Raw genomic sequence first — 20,420 nt, forward strand, 5'->3', positions numbered from 1 at the left:
TTGATTGGTTTCTTAAGTCGTTTGGTTGGAAGAGGCAGAAAAATGCTCTGCTTTACCCAAGATTTTGAGATCCCCCTCCCAGGTTAGTTTTCTGGGAGGGTGGTCTGCTTTGAGAATCACAAAAGAGGGGGATGTGGTGATGAGGCTAGGTTCTGGGTAGAGTTGAGGCCTTTCAACAAACAGTAGCTTTTCCCTGGGGCTATTTTGTGATAAAGCTCACAGTGCCCAGCCTGGAGCCATTCTCAGGGTTTCTGTTTTTCAATTGATTGTGGTGGTTGCTAGAGGAAGGGGCAGCCTCTGGCTCTGGTTACCCAGTGAGGCAAGGCACTCCAATGGCTGGCGCCTGAGCTGGATGACTTTTCCCTGGATGGAGCTGAGTCTGGCAGTTCACTTCACCGTTAAGTTCTTGTGACCTGCTAAATGACTGGTTTTATTCCAAGTCCTGAGCTGGAGCTAGCAGCTCCTCCGAGCTTTGTCGGTATCCAAGATGGAGATCACTGGTGCTGGGGGGAGAGGGGTGGCCTTCCCTCCTCTGCTCCCTGAGGAGTGAGGACTTCGGGCTTGTACTCACGCCGAGTCTTGGATCCTGGGTCATCTCTGGTCTGCAAACAGCAGGATGAAGATGTTCGCTCCTTGTCAGTTCTTGTTGGTGTTGAGTAGAATCCGCTCATTCGCTGCGTCTGGCTCCTTCTTCCCGGACTCTCTGTGTCTCTGGTACGACCCGGCGGCGCAACGCAGCCGCCGCAGCGGCAGCTGATGGGTTTCCTTGGCTTCCCCTCTCTTGTCTAACTCTCTGTCCTGTGATGGCACACTTGGTGTGATTCTCTGGCTTAGGACTGTTCACTGGAACTCTAAAACTGCTTTCTATGCGAGAGCTTGTTCAGATTCCAGCTTCTCCTCCGCCATCTTCCCGGAGCCCTCTCTATCATTTCTTGATATTGACACTCTACTCTTCCTATTCTCATTGTAGGCAATTCTCATTGTAGTCCGATGTACTCAATGTGGGAAATATAGCTTAAAAGATGTCTAAAAGTTTTTCCTTTTCCGTCACAACATTGACATTATCAAGGTAGTCAATGTGGTCATAATCAGCTTCATCATAATTATTATTAGCATCATAAGTGCAATTTATTGAAAGTCTTGTATATGTCCATTATTTAGATATTATTTAATTAATAATATAATAATGTTAGAAATTTATGGAACAGGTGGACCATTTTTTTACAGAGATATCTGGATGTTTAATAGACACTCATATTTTGCTCCTTGTGAAAACACAAGACCCCAGATATTATATATAGAAAAATGTATTTAGACAATGCTTGAAATAACTAAAATTAATTTAGGAATTAGTTAATATTTAGATAATGCTATAGCGTAATAAAGCTGAATGATAACAGATTTTAGCAATACAACAGAGGAGAGTGAGAGGGGATAGAATTATGGACCACAAAGGAGCTATAGGTCAGCAGTATTGTGTTTCAACAAACAGAAAGACTTCAGAGAAATTAAGGAGGAAAATAATCAAAGTGACCTGAATCAAGTTTCTTTTTAATCCACCTAAGAGTTTGGACTGAGAGTCAGAGATGGGAAAAATAAAACAGAAAATGAAGCATTGTATAGACCTGATACAATGTAAAGAAATTTTAATAGGAATATGATGATTTCCAAAGAAATTAGAGAAAGAATAAGTAAACTCTAAAAAGAAACAGAATGAAGAGAGAAACGAGGCAAAATAAAACTTGAATCTATAACATACACAAGAGTAAGGCAGTGGAAATATTCTAAATAACAATAAAATGCTAATGTAGATAGAATTTGGATTACATTTTATCGTATATAATTTTGAAAAAACACACTAGGAAAGAAAATTTTTTAAGTCACAATTTAAACGCAAATTAGATAATTACTCGACAGGGTTGCTCACTGGTAAAACATGGGACTAGCATATCAGAAGCAACATTACAAAATACACACAAAACACACAAAAACACCACATTCATATACACACATACAAACATCACAAACACACATTTGGAATACTAATATTTCAACAGATAAAATTTTCACAAATAGTAAAAGTATTCTAATATATGGTCATAATATTGCTTGCACTATTTAAAAGTTTAATAGGAATAAAATAGTCACAATATACTTAGGTGATTATAGATTAAGTAGATTAGAAATGAAGAATTAGAAATCATGAAAACATTTGCAAACAAGTTTTTAATAAACATTTAGGAACATATTCATTTATTTTGACAAATGATTGGTGTTATTGGTGTTTGAACTCAATTTAGAATATGCTAACCAGACCCTCTATATCTCACTAGGGAAGGCTATATTTCTAATCACTTCACTTTGGATATTTTTGAAATAAGGTGTAATAATTTCTCAGGCTATCCTGAATGACAATCGCTATTGTACTTCCCATCATAGCTAGAAAATGTAAACCACACATCACTGTGCCCAGCTCAATTTTTTTAATTCACTTACAAATATTTACCTAAAATGAACAGATCATAAATTGTATCTTATAATGTATGTGATTCTTGAAAATAGAGTAGGAAAATACAGTATTGGTTATCTAGAAAATATGTTTAGAACTATAAGAAAATAAATTTATTTAAATCACCAAACAAAAATTAAGAAAACAATTTTAAATTTTTCGCATTTTAAGTATCAAGTAAAAAAATTAATTGTTTAGAAAAATTAGGTAGAAAAAAGAGTTCTTCAAATTATTTTTTGGGGGGAGGGGTTTTGTGTCTCCCCTGTGTCATTAACCAGTCTCTTGGTGCAATCTCTGGTTTGCTTATGGTGTTTGTTTTATCCTTTGGATTAATTGGTTTCTTAAGTCATTTTTGTTGAACAGGAAGAATGAATCTCTGCCTTACTAGGGACTTTATGACCCTCTTCCCAGGCTAGTTCAGTGGGAGGGAGATCTGCTTTGAGTATCACAGAAGAAAGAGTTGGCTGTTTTCTCTATCTTGGAGTTGCTGTAATGAGTCTAGATTTTGGATAGTAGCTTTTCACTGAGAGGCTAGCTCCTGAGGGGCTACCCCAGCCTTGAGCCATTCTCAGGATTTATGTTTACTAATTTCCCAATTGTTTTTCTTCTACCCTTCTTTCACCTAGACCTGTTGCCTGTGCTGCAGTGTGGAGGGGAAGCCCCTGGTTCTGTTTACCCAGTGAAGAGAGCCACTTCTCTCCTGGTGAAGCTTCATCTGCCTGGGAAGGGCACTTTCCCCTGGGTGGAGCTGAGCCCCACAGGTCTGGTTCCTTTTACTTATTAAATGGCTCCTATTGTCTTCTTCCAATGCCTGAGTTCGGTGTTAGCTCCTCTGGTCCAGCAAATGTTAGTGTCAAAGATGGAGTTCTTCTCTGGTGGTAGGGAAGGAACTACCTTCCCACCACTCTTCTGTGAGAAGTAGTGATGATGTCTTGGGGGTACTCACTCCCTTGGTTTCTGGGCCATCCACCGTCTTTGACTGTCTTTGATTTCCACTCCTTGTAAGTTCTTGGTGGCAGGGAGTAGAATCTGTTCACACACCGCCTCTGGTGCCTTTGTCCCAGGCTCACTCTGAAGATATGGCAGCCCTGGCAGACACCACCACTGCAGCTACCATGGACAGCAATGAGTACTCAAATCGGTCTCCTGAACCAAGCTCCCTGAAGTTTTCCTCTCTGGCCCAAGTCTCTATACTATGATGGTAAACTTGGTGTGATTCGCTAGCCTTGGAATTTTCATTGGAACAATAAAATTTGTTTCTAAGCGAGAGCTTGTTTAACCCCCATCTTGTCCTCTGCCATATTCCTTCTCTCCATGATCACCATTTGGCTTCTTCAGTGGTGGCTTCCTTGTTTCTCATGACTGAGTTTCCTTACAACAGTATATAGGTACATATGTAGTATAGTGTATATGTATATATTTATACATACACACAGATATAGTCAAACCTTTAGATTTTTATGTTAAATAATTGACTCATGTCCTCATGGGAGAAGGTAAGTCTAAACATTGCAAACAAGCAGGTAGGATGATGGTAAAGTCTCAAATCTGAAGGTAAACTTACCACAAAATACCTTACTCCTCAGAACACCTTAGTCATCTCTTTTAAGGCTATTAAATGAGGACTATATATACGGGGTCAGTGGTCTACTTTACTCAATCTTCTGATTAAATGTTAATGACAATTTTAAAAATACCTTCATAGTCCCCGCTAGACAGATATTTGACCAAATGACTCTCTATAACTGATCACTGTGGTCTTAGCTGGTATTTTTAACTACTTAACTATCTCATCTTCATTCCCAAACACAGTTGGTAGTCGCTGTTTACCCGATAGAATTTTACCTTGGTAATTGAAATCAATAATCCCATCCAGTATAGTAACTCACATACCTGTCTGAGGATTGTTAGGCAAGAATAATTCATCATGGCTAAGTGGTGTCCAATCGAATGAGATTATAATTATATCTCCTCTAGAACCATTCCTCACATTCAAACCAACACTAAATTCTATACCAGTCATGCATAAGATGCAGAGATAGAAAGCAAAATTTCTCTTTTCTTTCCTAACCCACTCCAAAGGGTAATAGTGAGTGGTATCTGTTCAATTCCCATGTGTTTATTCCTGAACCCATGAATCTTTGGTACAAGAAAAGGGTTAAGTATAAAGGATGCTGAATTTCTCTAAAAGGCTGTTTCCTTATTTGGTAAGATCTATTACTTCAGTAGAGTGTGGGAAATAATAGTAAATTTCCCAAGCATTGAGCCATTGCTGAACATCCTTTTTTTTTGAAGTGAATCCTTTAATTAAAGTCTTTATAATAGTGCTCTAGGCTTAATTGTAACTCTTCTAATGCATACATTGATGCCCCAAAGTCCAATAGGCCTATATTTGGAATAATACAGTAATTAAGTTAACCACATCTTAAAGATAGAGATCTGATCTAATACAATTAATGTCTTTATTGGAAAACATCCATAGCTTTCTGTCTTTTCACTTGCACACAAGGAATAGCACACAGTGAGGTGATAACCTAAAAACCCAGAGAAAATCCCTCATTAGAAACTGAACCTAGCAGACTTTGATCTAGGAATTATAGTCCTCAGAATCATGAGAAAGTAAATTTATATTATTGAAGACAACTACGATAAAATGTTTTGTTATTACAAGCAGAGATGACAATAAAAATGCCATAATAATGGATAAGCCATTGTATGCTAATTTTAGGAGAAGCACTCTAAGTATGGAAGACAATGTATATCTAGAATAAATATCTACTCAAGAAGAAAAATGCTGCTCATCTCATGATGGAAAATATGCCATCTAATTGCAAAGGTTTATCCACAAATTTTATTCAGCCTAGTCACTTATTAAAATTCTCATTTGTGGCTACCCTTTGAAAGTACCCACATGGAACACACATACCTTCATATTTGCTTTACCATTTTCCTTGTTATCAATTTCTAACCAGGCCCTGGTCATTTAGGCAAACTATTGTCCATATCAAATTGAGAAATCACATATGTGGCCATTTCTCCTTCCAAGGAAAATTAATGAACATTATGTAGTTCTAGAAATACTAACCAGTAAGGGAAATTTCCTTCACTATCCTAAAAACGCATTCCTGAAAACGCAGGTAGTGTTGAAACTGTACAGTTTAGGGTTGTGCCTTCATGTATAAGAGAAATATCTAAGAAGACAGCCTAATTTTCATTTATGGTGTCATCCTTTCATAGGAAAAACAAGGAAAAGTCCATACACATTACATTTTTTTAATTTTTTTTATCTATTGATAGACACTTATTCTGGCTCCATAATTTGGTCCTTATGAATAGTACCATAATAAACATGAGTATGTAGATACCTCTATAGCCAGCCAATTTTGATATTTTTGGTTTTATAGGCAGAAGTTGTTTGACTAAAGCATATATTAATTCTATTTTTAATTTTTTGGGAAACATCCTACTGATTTCCACAATGACTGGATTAAATTAAGGGCTCCTAATATACATCAATAAAGATTTAAATGACAAAATAAAGAACCTTAAAAAAGAACTCAGATTCAATCGTTGATAAGGTAATGGAAAAGGAATGGAATTGTATTTCAGACATTTCCTCCTATTACATGATGAAAGAGAAGAGACACGTTACATAAGAAAGAGAAGGAAATAACCAATGAAATGGAAAATTGATATCAGACACTTTCCAAAAGAAAAATTACTGAACTGATAGTGTACAGAGTTGGAGAGATATATAAGGCTACACCAGATCTAACTTCTATGTCATTAGAAGCTCATAAGGAGATAAGTAGGTACACCAGAAAAAAAAATATTCAAACAATGGGCAAACTTCCTTGAAAAATCAAAGTAAAGCTGAACAATTCAAATAAGAAAAAAATGAATTATGAAACACAATATGATTTCATTTTTTCAAGATAAAAATAAAGAACAAAAGTTAAGAGCATCAAGAAACCACTCCCTATCAGTTGAAAAATGAAGTAGAAATGACAGCAGAGTTTTCATCTGAAATCATGGAAACAGAAAAATAATGGTATGGTTTATTTAAGTACCAAACTAAATAGAGAAACCTCTCCCAATGAAATTAGCTTTAAACAGAGAAAATTAAAGGAAAACAGTATCACAATAAAAATGACTGAAACTTTGTCATTAGCAGACAAGTTTCCAGAGCAAAAGGATATGAAATGGATAAAAAAGAAGGCAAGTAATGTGTGACTTCATTTTTAGGGTTTTTAAAAATAATTCTATATAGTAGTGTTGCAATTTAGTTAGAAAATATTAGATCTTCCACCTAAAGACTCAATATATAAAAGTCAAAAGGGGACTATTTAGAGTGAGGAGGTAACAAGTGAGAAGGGAAGAGAGATTAGAGAGGGTCTTGGAGGGTAAATATAGTTGAAGTAGGTTTTATGCATGTATGAAAATGTCACAAAGAAATCCATTTATTATAATTAACTTCTAAGGAAAATACTATTCACTAAAATAAGTTGGAGAAAATAAAGCATTAATTAAAGGAATTGAGCCCTAAGGGAATATTATGGAAAGCAATTTCTTATAATTATTTGTTTTAGTGTATTGCTTACTTTTAATCAACATCATACATTTTATTGGGTATAGTTTAATACAAATATACAATATATAATTATCAAATCCATGTAATTGGCATATTACCTCAAATATTTTCATTTATTTTTAATGGGAACATTCAAAATTATCTCTCCCAACTATATGGAATATACGAATAATTTTACCCATTATAGTTACTGTATTGTGGGTCATTAGGTATTATTTGTTTCACAGTGCTCATTATCTATTAAAAATAGTTTCTTTATCCCTGCTTGCCACTGTCGTTTTTCTGATAACATTCATATATATTCTCTTTTCTATATCAACCTTTTTTAACCCCTACATAAAAGATAGGTGAGATCTACCTTTTTAGGCTTGAGCTATTTCAGTAATATTTTTGTTATCCACACTCATCAATGCGGCTACAAATATTTGGAAAATAGTTTTTTTTAACTTATTTACCTTTGAATTATTTTGTGTATTTATTTACTTTTTTAAAATTTTTTTGGGGGGCGTCCTGTCGTGAGGCCTGAACTCTGGGCCTGGGCGCTGTCCCTCAGCTCTTCAGCTCAAGGCTAACGCTCTATGACTTGAGCCACAGCGCCACTTCTGGCTTTTTTCTTTTTTACTTATGTGGTGATGAGGAATCGAACCCAGGGCCTCATGCATGCAAGGCAAGTGCTCTATCACTGAGCCACCTTCCCAGCCCTATTTTGTGTATTTACACTATATTTTCTTTATGCATTCATCCACAGATGGATACTTGATTCTATGTATGGCAATTGTAAAAAGGGCATCAATATCCATGGGACTACCAAAATCTTTGACATGCTAATATCGTTTCTTTCTAATATATGCTAAGTAGTTGATTACTAAATGACCTATATTTTGTTGTTATTGTTATTTGTTTTCTTGTATTTTTAAATTTTCTTTTGTTTTGGTTTGGTTTGTTTTTCTTTTTGATAATTTTGTTACTTAGATAAGATAGCTTTTTTCTTTGTATTTCCCTGATATTAGTAATAATGAGTATTATAGTTATATATGTGTTTATTATTCTTGTCTTTTGAGCAATACATATTAATGTTATTAGCCCATTATTAATTAAATTATTTGAGGCTCAGCCTTTTTTTGTTTTGTTTGGTTTTAGTTTGGTTTTAGTTTGTTTAAATTCCTTAAATGTTGTATGCATTAATGCCTTTTCATATTAATACTTTGAAAATATTTTCCTTCATGGTGCATACTCTGTTGATACACAGTGCTGGGTGTGTTGCTTCTGGTTTGTTGATTTTTGCTTCTGTTGTATGGTTCTTTTGGAATCATATACAAAAGTCTCTCTCCATAGCAGTTTACATATTCTCTTTAGGTAATTTAATAACATTAGGTATTACATTTAGGGTCTTGCACTCATTTTGGATTGATTCTTGTATATAGTGAGACTAGTTTAATGTTCTGTATATAGATGCCCATATGAAACACTTATTATAAAAACTGTCCTTTCTCCAATGTATATTGTTCATGATTATATAAAAATTCAGTCAGTTCTAAATTAGAGGATTGATTCTGGTTTTTTTTTCTGCTCTGTTTCATTGGATACTACTTCTGTATTTATGCCAGTTCCATGCCATTGTGTTACTCTAGCCTTGTATATGTTTTGAAGTTGGGTAACACAATGCCTCCCACTTGGTTGTTTTTCCTAAGGTTTCTTTTTCTATTTAGATCCTTCATAGTACCACATAACTTATATGTCATTCATATTTTGATAGGGATTTTATTGAATCTGTAAACTGTTTTGGGTAATAGAGATGATTTAAAAATATTCATTCCTCCAGTCCAAGAACATGTTATTTTCTGTTTTAATATGTTGTGAATTTTTTTCTTTTTCTTTTATTTATTTTTAAATTATCTTTAAGTAGTTGCAAAGGAAGTGCCATAAAACAAGGCAGTTTATGAAAAAAAGCATTTTGATCAGTGTTAATATTTCACCACCATTATGGTGACCTGTTGTTGGAAGCGTCTTTGTCAGGAGTGCAAGCACTTAATAATTCCCAGAAGAATAAGCCCTAATAGCACAAGGCCTCCCCAGATGACCAGAGAGGATGGCAAAAAACTATTGTTTAACTTTTTAAGCACATTTTCTAAAAAGGAGGCAGCGGGAATAAGCTGTATAGTGGTCTGGATTAGGTGGGTAACATCATGGAGCAGGTGGTGGGTGAAGTTTAAGTACTTAAGGGACCAAGGGCCTTTGATGTAGTCACTAAGTTTAGTGACATTGGGTATGGGAGTGGAAAGCTGACAGACAGAAATATTCATTGCATTACATAGTCCTCCCTGTTGTAATAGAAGAAATGTAATCTGTTCTTGGAGCAAATCTATTTGTTGTTGGAGCACAAGGAGGCATCCCTTAAGATGATTGGCAACTTGCAAATGTTGTAATTCTATGGATGACAACTGAGGGATGAGCTGGTTTATCTGATGCACAGTGGACACGCTTTGGGACAGCAATATAGTGGTGGTCGTAGCGGAAACCACTGAAGTGATGATCACCGACACGATCACAATGATCAATACTACTGCTCTTTTAAGGCATGGACGAATCAATTGAACCTGGGAAAACTGAGAGTCATTAGTAGCCAGAAAGATAAATGGGAGAACATGTACCAAACCTGCAAAGGGATATGAGTCATTGGGTTGCCAGTGATTACTGAGAGTACAGGTGGTGGAGGAATTGTCTCCTAGACAAAAAAAGAACGGGGCTCTAACCACTATCATTCCTGACACCTGGTTGTATGTAGAGCAGTTACAGCAAGGAGTATTGGCCAATAGGAAAGGGGACAAATCCAGGCAAGAATGTGATGAACGAATGATTGGCATGGGGCCCCTAGGTCTCCAATCGTCCCCCTGAGGAGTAATAAAACTCCTTTAGATTTTGAGGTTTGGGATTTTTCTCAGATTGGTTGTATATAGCTGGGTAAAGGGACAACACAAGGTTCCCAAATACTTTGCCTTGCGAGGAACTGGCACAAAGGCTAATCACTAATTCCTCAAGAGGATTGGAAACATTGCCAAAGCTATCAAACTCCCTGTGTGGGCATAACTATAAATGAAAAGGGAGGCCTATTAGTAGTCTGAGTGCAGTTTTTTTCAATGGGACAACTGGGGTAGGGCCCTTTGTAATTCCACCATCCTGTCCCATGTGTCAATGTTGCGAGGGGGATGGTACAGCCATCAAACTGCTTTACCATCTCATTTGAAAAACAAAAGGAGATGGTTCACTTCCATCCAAAAGTACGGTTTGTTTTTTGGTGCCGTAGGGCATCTGTTGAGAAACGAAGGCCAACCGAGCCATTGGAAGAAAGCATTTGAGGGAAGATGGTGGTATCTTCCCCTACCATCATCAAGATTTGGGGGCTGGGCACTAACATTATATTACCCTGCCCTGCAGCAGATTGAGAATTGGCTGTAATAATGGCACACCTCAGGAGGAATAGAATATCATGCCCCGTGTTAGGGTCTGGGGCCATAGCTTTGGCTTGTTCTACCAATTCCTTTAGGTCTCCCCAGGTGATGGCATAGGCTCTAGCATCACCTCCTCCTCAGGCTGTCCAAGTGTAGTCGACGCATCTGGTTCGTAGGTGGTGACGGTCGGTCAGACATCTCGAGCTGGGATCCAAACAGGTTTATCACTCGTGTCTGTAAAGATACAAGCAAATCCTCTCCCTTGTGCCATTAGGGGAGCAGGGCCCTCCCATTTTCTTGTGATGAGGTCCCTCCATTTAACCAAAGGGACCACAATACGTCTTTTCATGAGTCCCCAATTCAGAGACGCAGGGGACCCGCATGTGGTGTGTGTAAATATTCAAATGTTTTGTTTGTTTGTTTGTTTGTTTACCATAAGGCAATAGTTTAATTGTGTTTGTAGATCTGTAAGCCCTAGCCCTTCTTGTTTCCCCTTTTCTTTTAAAAGAAGTGTTTTAATGTTCTTATGACTGCATTCAACTATGGCTTGGTCTTGTGGGTTATATGGAATACATGTCTGGTGTGTAATGTTCCAAAGTGTACAAAATTCAAGAAAATGTTTGGAGGTGTAAGCAGGGCCATTATCTGTTTTAAGGGTCCGAGGAATGCCCATAATTGTAATGGCATGTAGAAGTGACGTAATAGTGTGCCTTTTTCACCTGTTAAGGCTAAGGCTGTTATAAAGCCTTAGAATGTATCTATGCATGCATGGTAATATTTTTGTTTGCCAAATTGGGGGATATGGGTTATGTCCATTTGCCATGTGCCATTGGGCCTAAGGCCTCACAGATTCGTTTCCATGGGTTAAAGTGGTGCAAAGGGTAAAAGAGGCACACGAGAGGAGCTGGACCAAATCATGTGCTTGCATTGTTGGTGCATTAAATCAGGAAGTAACTGTTTGTTAGTAGCTGCCAATAAAAAAAGTGAACAAGTAACATTTGAGCCTGGTCCATTGACATATTGGTGAGTAATACAGTTGGTGTAACAGTGTGATCAATGGCTTCATTACCAGCATCTATGGGTCTGGGGAGGTTAGTATGAGATCTAATATGTTGAATGTACCAGGGTTGGGCACGATTGTCAAGTTCAGTTAGTAGTTTACACATTATCAGCCTTGCATCATGAGCATCATCTCTTAATAAGGCTCCAAGAACTATGGCAACAGTTTGTACAGCATAAAACTATCAGAAAAATATTAAGAGGTTCTCTGGGAAAAGATGTAAGGACGAGTAAAATGGCTAGTAACTCAGCAGCTTTAATGGACAGGTAATTTTGTTGAATCATGTATTTGTTAGTATTGGCATTGTAAAATCCATAAACAGTTTTGTTAGCATCGGTAAAAAGCACAACTGGTTTGAGGGATACGTTACCCCTTGGGACGGGTACAACATTTCCATGAAAGTGGGAGTTCTTGGGTAACTTTTACTCGGGGTTTTGGGGCATATGATTATCAATGTTAAAATAGGAGTAGATGACTTGTAAGGCTAATTCCTCTTTGGTTATCAGGAAATCAATGATTGTTTTTCCAATCGGCCAACTAAGATGGTCAGGGAATAGGCCATAAGTTTGACGGCATCATTCCGCACCTGTGATGGCCAGATTGCATAGCATGGTAATGGGTGTGCTAATTTTTGGTAATTTGGAAATGGCAAGGTGTACCCATTGTAACACACCATGGGTTTGCATCAGCACATCCATTAGGCCATTATTGTATAATATAATCAGGGTGATTTCTTGGGTGGTATCTAAAAACACCTAGGAGGTTGACCATGATTGGTCAGCAACTTGTTGTCAAACTTGTTGAGCATCAGGGGAAATTAGACAAAGGTAAGTTGGGTCAGAGGGTCCCTGAAGCAATTGAAATAAAGGTTGGAGCTGTTGAGTAGGGAAATGCATAAAATCACGTACCCAATTGATATGTCCACATAATTGTTGTAATTCAGTAAAAGTATATTGGGACTTAATGACAATATTAGGCCAATTTGGGGTAACTGTTTGATTTAAATGGTATCCAAGATAGGCATAAGTGGCTTTGAGTTGAATTTTTTGGGAGCAATATGGAGGCATTGTAAGGTTTTCCTTGAGTTGTGTTAAAAAGGTTTGCATAGTTGTAGCATCTTTATGTGCTATTATGGACACAAAAGCATTTTGAAAGCAAAGGCCTAATAGCACAGGCAACATACATCTAACATAGTCTGGGGCTATTTTGCATTCCTTGAAGGAGAACTTTTTATTTATATCAATGAGTGGGTAGCTGACAGTTAGTTTCCTATACTGAGAAGGCAAAATATTCCCTATCTTTGGGATGAAGGGGGATGAAAAATAGCAGTCCTTGATGTCAATAATAGCAATATGCCAACTTTTGGGTATTGTAGAAGGGTGTGGGGGTCCAGGTTGAAGCGTTCCCTTGTGCCCTTTTGGGATAATAAAAATGGGAGGATTGTGGGGGCTGGTGCTAGGTTCCTTGTGTCCCCTTTCTAGTTGCTCCTCCACTAGAGCCTGGATATGAGGGAGCTTTTCAGAGGAAATGGGCCACTGTTCAACCCAAATGGGTTTGGTGGTGTCCCATTGGAGTGGAAATGGCCCTGGTTGTGTGACAGTGGCCATTAGAATTAGGGGTACTGTGGGTGATCAACAGCTCGATTGGTTATGATGTCTTCATAAAAAGCCCTATTATCCGTTGCTAGAACAGTACCCATATTAGTGAAGACATCTCTTCCCCAAAGATTGCATGGAAGGCCAGGGACGACAAGAGGTTTAAAAGACCCGCTGTCCCCATCGCAGTCTTCTCATCTTACAGGCCATTGTACCTGGATGGAAGTTGTTTTTCCACTGACATCTTTCAGGCAGGGGCCAGGAATTAAGTTCCATCCCAAACCTTCGACTTCCTCCTTCCCAAGGACTGTACAGTCAGCCACCGTATCAATGATGCCCTTAAATTTTGTTCCATTAACCTTAAGTTCCATTCTAGCTTTTCCATTTTGGACAGGAATAGTCCATAACATCTGTGTTGGTGACTGTTGCCTTTGTCCTCTTGGGGTAGGGGCTGAGGACTGTCCCTTATTTAGTTTAAAAGCTGAGATTTAGATCACCTGAGATTTAGAGTATGCCTTTAGGACATAATGAAGGAGGTTGCTTTCTTTTGGGTGAGCCGCGGAGTGATGGGCAATCTTTTTTAAAATGACCGGCCCTGCCGCATACCCAACAAGGGCTAATTCCCGCTGTGCCATTAGGGGGTGTGCAAGCACTGGTTGTCATAGAGGCGAAAGCCTGTGCAAGGGTAGTCATAGCATGAGTTGATGTCCCCAAGTCTTTAGTGGCTACGATCCAATCAGTGATTTCCCCATTTCTTTCAAGGGTAATGGCTTTCCTGCATTCCTGTGTGGAACCCTCCCATATTAGGGTCTTGGTTAGCGCATCTTGGGCTCCAGCATAGGATACCTTCCAGGCCACTGCTTCTTGAACACGGGCAATTAAGTCAGTGAAAGGTCATTGGAACATTGTATGAGGGTTTTTAGTTGTTTGTCCCCTTCCTTGGGGACTGAGGAGACAGCCCACAACGGCACAGAGGTGTAATTGGCCAAAGTACTGCCAGTGCGCTGCTGCTTGTGCAGCGGGAGATGCATAAACTCCCTCCCCCTTTAAGCAATTGGTGTCCCCCATGTTGGCATTGTGCTCCCCAGCAGTGACATTTCATGCACTTTGTTCACATTCATCATAAAAAGCAGCCTTCGATAAAAGGAAGTCCCCTGAAGATAAGGCTGCATGCATTAAGCTCTTCCAATCATGGAAGCAATTAAGATCCATGCTAATGGTTTCTGAGAATCTTCCCGAATGGCGTTCCGATATTTGTCAAGCACTTTTGGGTCATGGGGAAACCATTGTTTGGGTCATGCAGTGGTTCAGTGGACGTCTACCAGGAACACAAACTGGGGTTCATCCATAGGCTTGGCTGCCATTTCCATGATAGTCCCTCCCACCCCCCAAACAACTGTTGTGTTACAGGGGAACAAAGGGTTTTCCTTCTTGGACAAAGTTGGATATGTCCACCCAAGGATACAAAGAACCTTGAGGGGAATTCCCAATCTGGCCTAAATGGCCAAAAGAAGCTATTGGGCAGATTTCCTGGGTTTGATAGTGTGTGGGAGGCGGTTTTACAAGCATAGCTGGGTCGCCTCCTGGATCACAAGTTGGTGGAAGTTGTTGGATATCTGCATTCTTACTGAAATTGTTTGCTGCATCACAAGAAGACGGGAGTGCCTGAGCAGCTCCGCCATTTTCTGTATGCTCCATTTCCTCCCACAGCAAGGTGCTGAACGCCTGCAGAGTTTCCCCTTGTTTTCCCCATAGACAGGCTTGAATGGCTACTACATTGGGGTAAAAGTTTAAGGGTAGCTCAGGGCCTTCGCTGACTGTTTTTTTACTAGCTGCTTGAAAGATGTAGTTCCAGCTGTCTGGATCCCAAATTGCCCCAGAGTGAATCCAGAGGCACAATTCATTCACTATTTCCCATATTAAACTAGTTTCCTTTTCTGATACTTTTATCCACTTACTCCAAAGCAGGGCAACAAGCGCTTGTGATTGGGGCTTTTGTGCTGCAGGGGTAAGGTTGCCCATGGAGGCGCTTACCTTGTACTAGACCATCCGTCTGTCGAAATCACTTCAGCCCCCGTTCGGTGCCACTTGTGAGGCTAGATCTCCGGCAGGAGGTAAGCTTGAATGACGGGCACAAGAAACACATGCCGGGAGAACAGGCTTAAGCAGGTCTCGTTTATTGCTGTACAAGGGAGAATTTTATAGCACCAGCTTTCCAACCTCATGAGTCCTTCCTGGCCAAGCACTTAGTGTGCGTTAATGTACTACACTTGGGACGGGCACTGATTGGTCCCTCGGGGCAATGGAGGGAGAATGGACAGCTCATGGCTAGCAAGCTAGGCAAAGGTGCCTGTGGGTCACATCTCCATGAGCAGGAAGTTTGCTTCTACTGCTGCTCTAGCTGGCTCAACCACATCTGACCGGCTCTATCCACACTATTTGAGCTCTCCATAGCTAACAAACTAAATAGTTCACAGAATTGAAGAAGATTTTTACCAGATATACATTGGATAGGGGGCTAGTATCAAGAATATACTTAGAACACAAAAATCAAATCCTCAAAGAAACCACATCCCAATTAATAAATGAGCTAATGAGTTAGAGACATTTCAGAAAAAGAACTAAAAATGGCCAATAGTCACATAAAAAAGGCTTAACATCTGTGGCCATAGAGGAAATGTAAATCAAAACACTAAGATTTCACATTACCCAATTAGAATTTCCATCATCAAGAAAACAAACAACAAATGCTGGTGAAGATGTGGCCAAGAGAGTACTCTTATGTACTGTTAGTGGGAATGTAAGCTTGTTTAATCACTCTGGAATGCATTATGGACGTTCCTCAGAAAATAAACCTAAAACTACCCTATGACCCAGCAATTCCACTCCTGGGCATTAATACAACAGAACACAAACAAAGACACACTAAAGCTACTAGCAAAACCATATTCACTACAGCACCATTTACCATTGTGAAAACGTGGAATCAGCCTAGATGCCCCTAAATTAACAAATGGACCAAGAAAATGTGGTAAATGGGATTTTACAGCGCGATTTTACTCAACTATTAGAAAGAATGATATTGTAACATTCATATGGGAATAGAAAAACTTAGAAAAATTATATTAATTTGAGTAAGCTAAACAGAGAAACAAAGTTGCATGATTTCTCTTATTTGTCGTAGCTAGAGTGTGCCTACAAATCTACAAGTAAAGACACTGAATGATGTTCAAGAGATTCCAAATCAATTTTTTCCTTCATATGTTATAGTTTTCATTGTAGCGGTCCCTTACCTACTTGCTTAAACTCATTCTATTTTTTATAGCTAAGACAAATTCAATAACTTTCTTGATTTATTATTTTTGTTCATTGTTAGTGTATATTGATCATGTAGCCTGAAATGTCTTTTTTCTTATTTTGTAATAGTCCTGGGGTTTAAACTCCAGGCCTGGGTGCTATCCCTGAGTTTTTTTGCTCAAGGCTAACTCTCTACCACTTGAGACACAATCCCACTTCCCACTTTTTTGGTAAATAATTGGAGATAATAGTCTCACAGACTTTCCAGCCCAGGCTGACTTCTAACCACAATCCTCAGAGCTTATCCTCCTGATTTGCTTGAATTACACATGTGAACCATTGGTGCCTGGCCTATCTTGAAATGTTATAAAATTTGCTTCCTATCTCAACAGTTTTCTGTATATTATCATGTCATCTTCCACAGGGATAGTTATTCATGTGTTTGGATTCATCTACAAAATATATTTAGATTTTCATAAATCAAATACTCAAATAATGAATGATTCAATGAAATAAAAAAGCACTGGCAATACAAAACTATGTTGAAAACAAACTTTACAACTTCAGTGGGGAGGGAGGATCATTGTGGAGGTGGGAGAGAAAGGATGGTATGGGGAAATCAAAGGAGTAGGCAGCAATGCTCAATAGGAAATGTACTCATTACCTTACTCATGTAACTAATCCCTCTACACAGTACTTTTACAATAAAAAAAGTACAAAAAAGACCCACTAGTATTGCCAAGGATGTGAAGCAGGAAGTATTCTTATAAATTAGTCTAGCCATTAAGGAAACTAGAATAAAGAGTCCTCCGAAAGTTAAAAAGGTGCTATATTATGATTATAATATTTCATTCCTGTATATATTCTAAAGGAATCAATGTCAAGATATTATAAGATACCTGCATACATGTTAGTCTTGTACTGGACACAATAGTCAAACTACAGAATAAGTCCAAGTGACTACCAACAGAGTATTGGTGAATATATAATATAGCACATATGTGCAATAGAATAGTAGCCATAAAGATGAATGAAATTATGTCATTCAAAGGAAAATTAATGGAAGTAGAGGAAAAAGTTTAATGGAACAAGCTAGATATAAAAAGATTATTATTGCATATATTCTATATAATGTAGGAACTCATAAAAAAGATTATTTGAAAATAAAAGAGTTACTATAATGTAAGAAAAACTGGTAGAGGCTGGAAATATGGGAGGGTAAGAGAGGGTAGAAAGGAGGGAGGACATGATCAAAAACATGAAATATACATGTACAATAATGTTAGAGTGAAGCCCATTGATTTATGCAATTAACATGCATTAATAATGATAATTTGAAAGCAACCAATGTAAAACAGTAGAGTAAAATAATGAAGAGGGAAAATACTTTAGCATTTCAATAAGCACAGTACAGAATAAAATTCAATAGCCTTTCATGGTAAAAGTATTAAAGGAGCCGGGTGCTAGTGGCTCATACCTGTAATCATAGGTACTCAGGCGAATGAGATCTGAGGATCATGGTTCAAAGCCAGCTTGGGCAGGAAAGTCTGTGAGATTCCAATCTCCAATAAATCACCAGAAAGTGGTGCTGTAGCTCAAGTGGTAGAGCACCAGCCTTGAGCTGATGAGCTGAGGGAGAGAGCCCAGGCCCAGAGTTCAAGCCCCACAACTGCTAAGGAGAAAAAAAAAAACTAAAGGAGCAGGAACCAAAGGGCACTCTCGTAATGTGATAAACTGCATATGTGAAAAACAACACAGCTAATATGTTAAATGGGCAAAAAGTGAAGTTTCTCCTTCTAACATAAAGAATAAGTCAAGGATTCCTGCTTTCATCACTTCTTTTCAACATAGTAATGTAAGTCCTAGGCAGTGTAATTAGGCAAGGGGTAACAAGGCATCAGATTTGTAAAGGAAGTAGTAAAATTATCTCTATCTGAACATGAAAACTGTTAGAACTAATGAATGATGTGACTGAATCATGTGCCTATTCCTTCCCATTCTTATGTTGAAGATGTGTGGCTGCACTTAAAGATTGAAGTACATTATATGCATGCACAAAAACAACATAATGAGACTCATTAAAATTGTTAAAAATGGGTGTTTTAGAAGAAGGGAACAGGAAAGAATAATAAGTACATTGTGTATATGTATAGAAATATCACAATAATCCCTTCTGTACAAATAATATCAGCAAATAGGAAGAGAAAAAATTTGAGTTCTTAATGGTAGATCGTTGATCTGATAAGATTAATGTTCTTATTTAAAAATGAGATACACCTGATGGTGTTCTCTCTCTCTCTCTCTCACCCTCTCTCTCTCTCTCTCTGTATATTTCTCCCTCTCCTTTTTCCACAAGTCCCCACTCCTGAACAGTCATTGGGGAAAGGCCGTGTAAGGACACACAAGAAGAAAACTATCCTCAAGCCAGAAAGAGAACCTTACCAGAAAGAAATTAATCTGGAATCTTGATCTTAGATTTTGAGACTATGATAAAATAAATTTGTTGTGTAATCCACTCTCTCTGTGTTTTTGTTGTTGTTATGAAATCCTGTGCTGATTAATTCCAATGAATTTAGTGAACTTACAGAATACAAAATCAGCACATTTTCTTTACACTAACGAGAAGTTTTTGATAATGAACTAAAATATAATTTTATAATACAATCCAAAATAATAAAATAATTAGGGATGGGCATATGGTAACAAATACCTGGAGTATGATTGACCAAGTAGTACAATTCTTATGGAAATCCCAATGCTCTTTTTATTCAGAAATCGAAAAATCCCAAAATTCCTGTTAGAATTCATGTTATCAAATTTCTAAACTTTTTAAATGTTTTTAATTTATTTCTTATATGTATTAAAATACATTATTTTGTACACAGAAAGTTTTATTTTGACATTTCCACATGTAGTATTGGCACAAAGATAGTAATAACAACCAATGAAATAGAGAGCCCAGTCTCTACTCAAGGCCCTAATGTCAGACCAGCACTATAAATCTATATCTGGGATAGCCTCAAAAAACCATTCTTCAAATCATTTCATGTAACCATGGACTATAGGATATTCCATAGCTCAAGGCTTCAGACCCAGCCTAGAGTAAGGCTACCCTATATTGCCTCAGAAACTATGTCATTTCCCATTGTTCCAGGTCCCAAACGGTATCTCATAGGCCCAGTGTTTCAATACTATCCCAGCACAAGAATATCTCTTCTGTTATCAAACATCTGGTTCAATCAATCATCAAGACAGACAATGAAGTCCTGAATTCTAGGCTACCACCAGCACACCTAACTTCTATGTTTGACCCAGAACAAGGCTACCATCTGTGCAATTCCACTCCAGGTTGATCTCTCCAATACCAAACTCCAAATCAACATCTTCAAATGTAATTTCCTGATTTTCTCAGAATTATGTTATCCCCTGTGACTGAAAGCTTCAAAGTAGCCCCCATAGTAATACATGTCAGTGGATCCATAGTTGAGACCCTAGTAAACTAGTTGAGACTCTAGTAAACTTAAGTGCCAAGCCTACCTCATTAATCCAGGGCACATGCTAGGCTTATATCATGTACCAAGGCTACAGGATGATGCTTGGACTATCCTGATGCCAGCACCAATAGGCATAAACTTTAGGTGGTCCCGATAAAATCAAACTCCAAGCCAGCCCCTGTGGTTCTAAACAACAGATTGACATCTATGAACCATACTCCAAAACTGACCCTGAAGACCACAAATCCAGGTTTTCCTCACTGGAAAAATATGACACAGTCTCTATTATGGTTTTCCTGGCTATCAGACCTAATAGACACAGAAGCCATAGCTTGATGCCAGGTAGACTCCTGCATACCCAGGTTCCAAGACTTCCCCTTCAGATTTCAAAATAGCCACAGTTGACCCAAAACATAAGCCTTCCT

Source organism: Dipodomys merriami, unplaced genomic scaffold, assembly GCF_024711535.1.
Source record: "Dipodomys merriami isolate MVZ:Mamm:240054 unplaced genomic scaffold, mDipMer1.0.p SCAF_18, whole genome shotgun sequence".
Lineage (NCBI taxonomy): Eukaryota > Metazoa > Chordata > Mammalia > Rodentia > Heteromyidae > Dipodomys > Dipodomys merriami.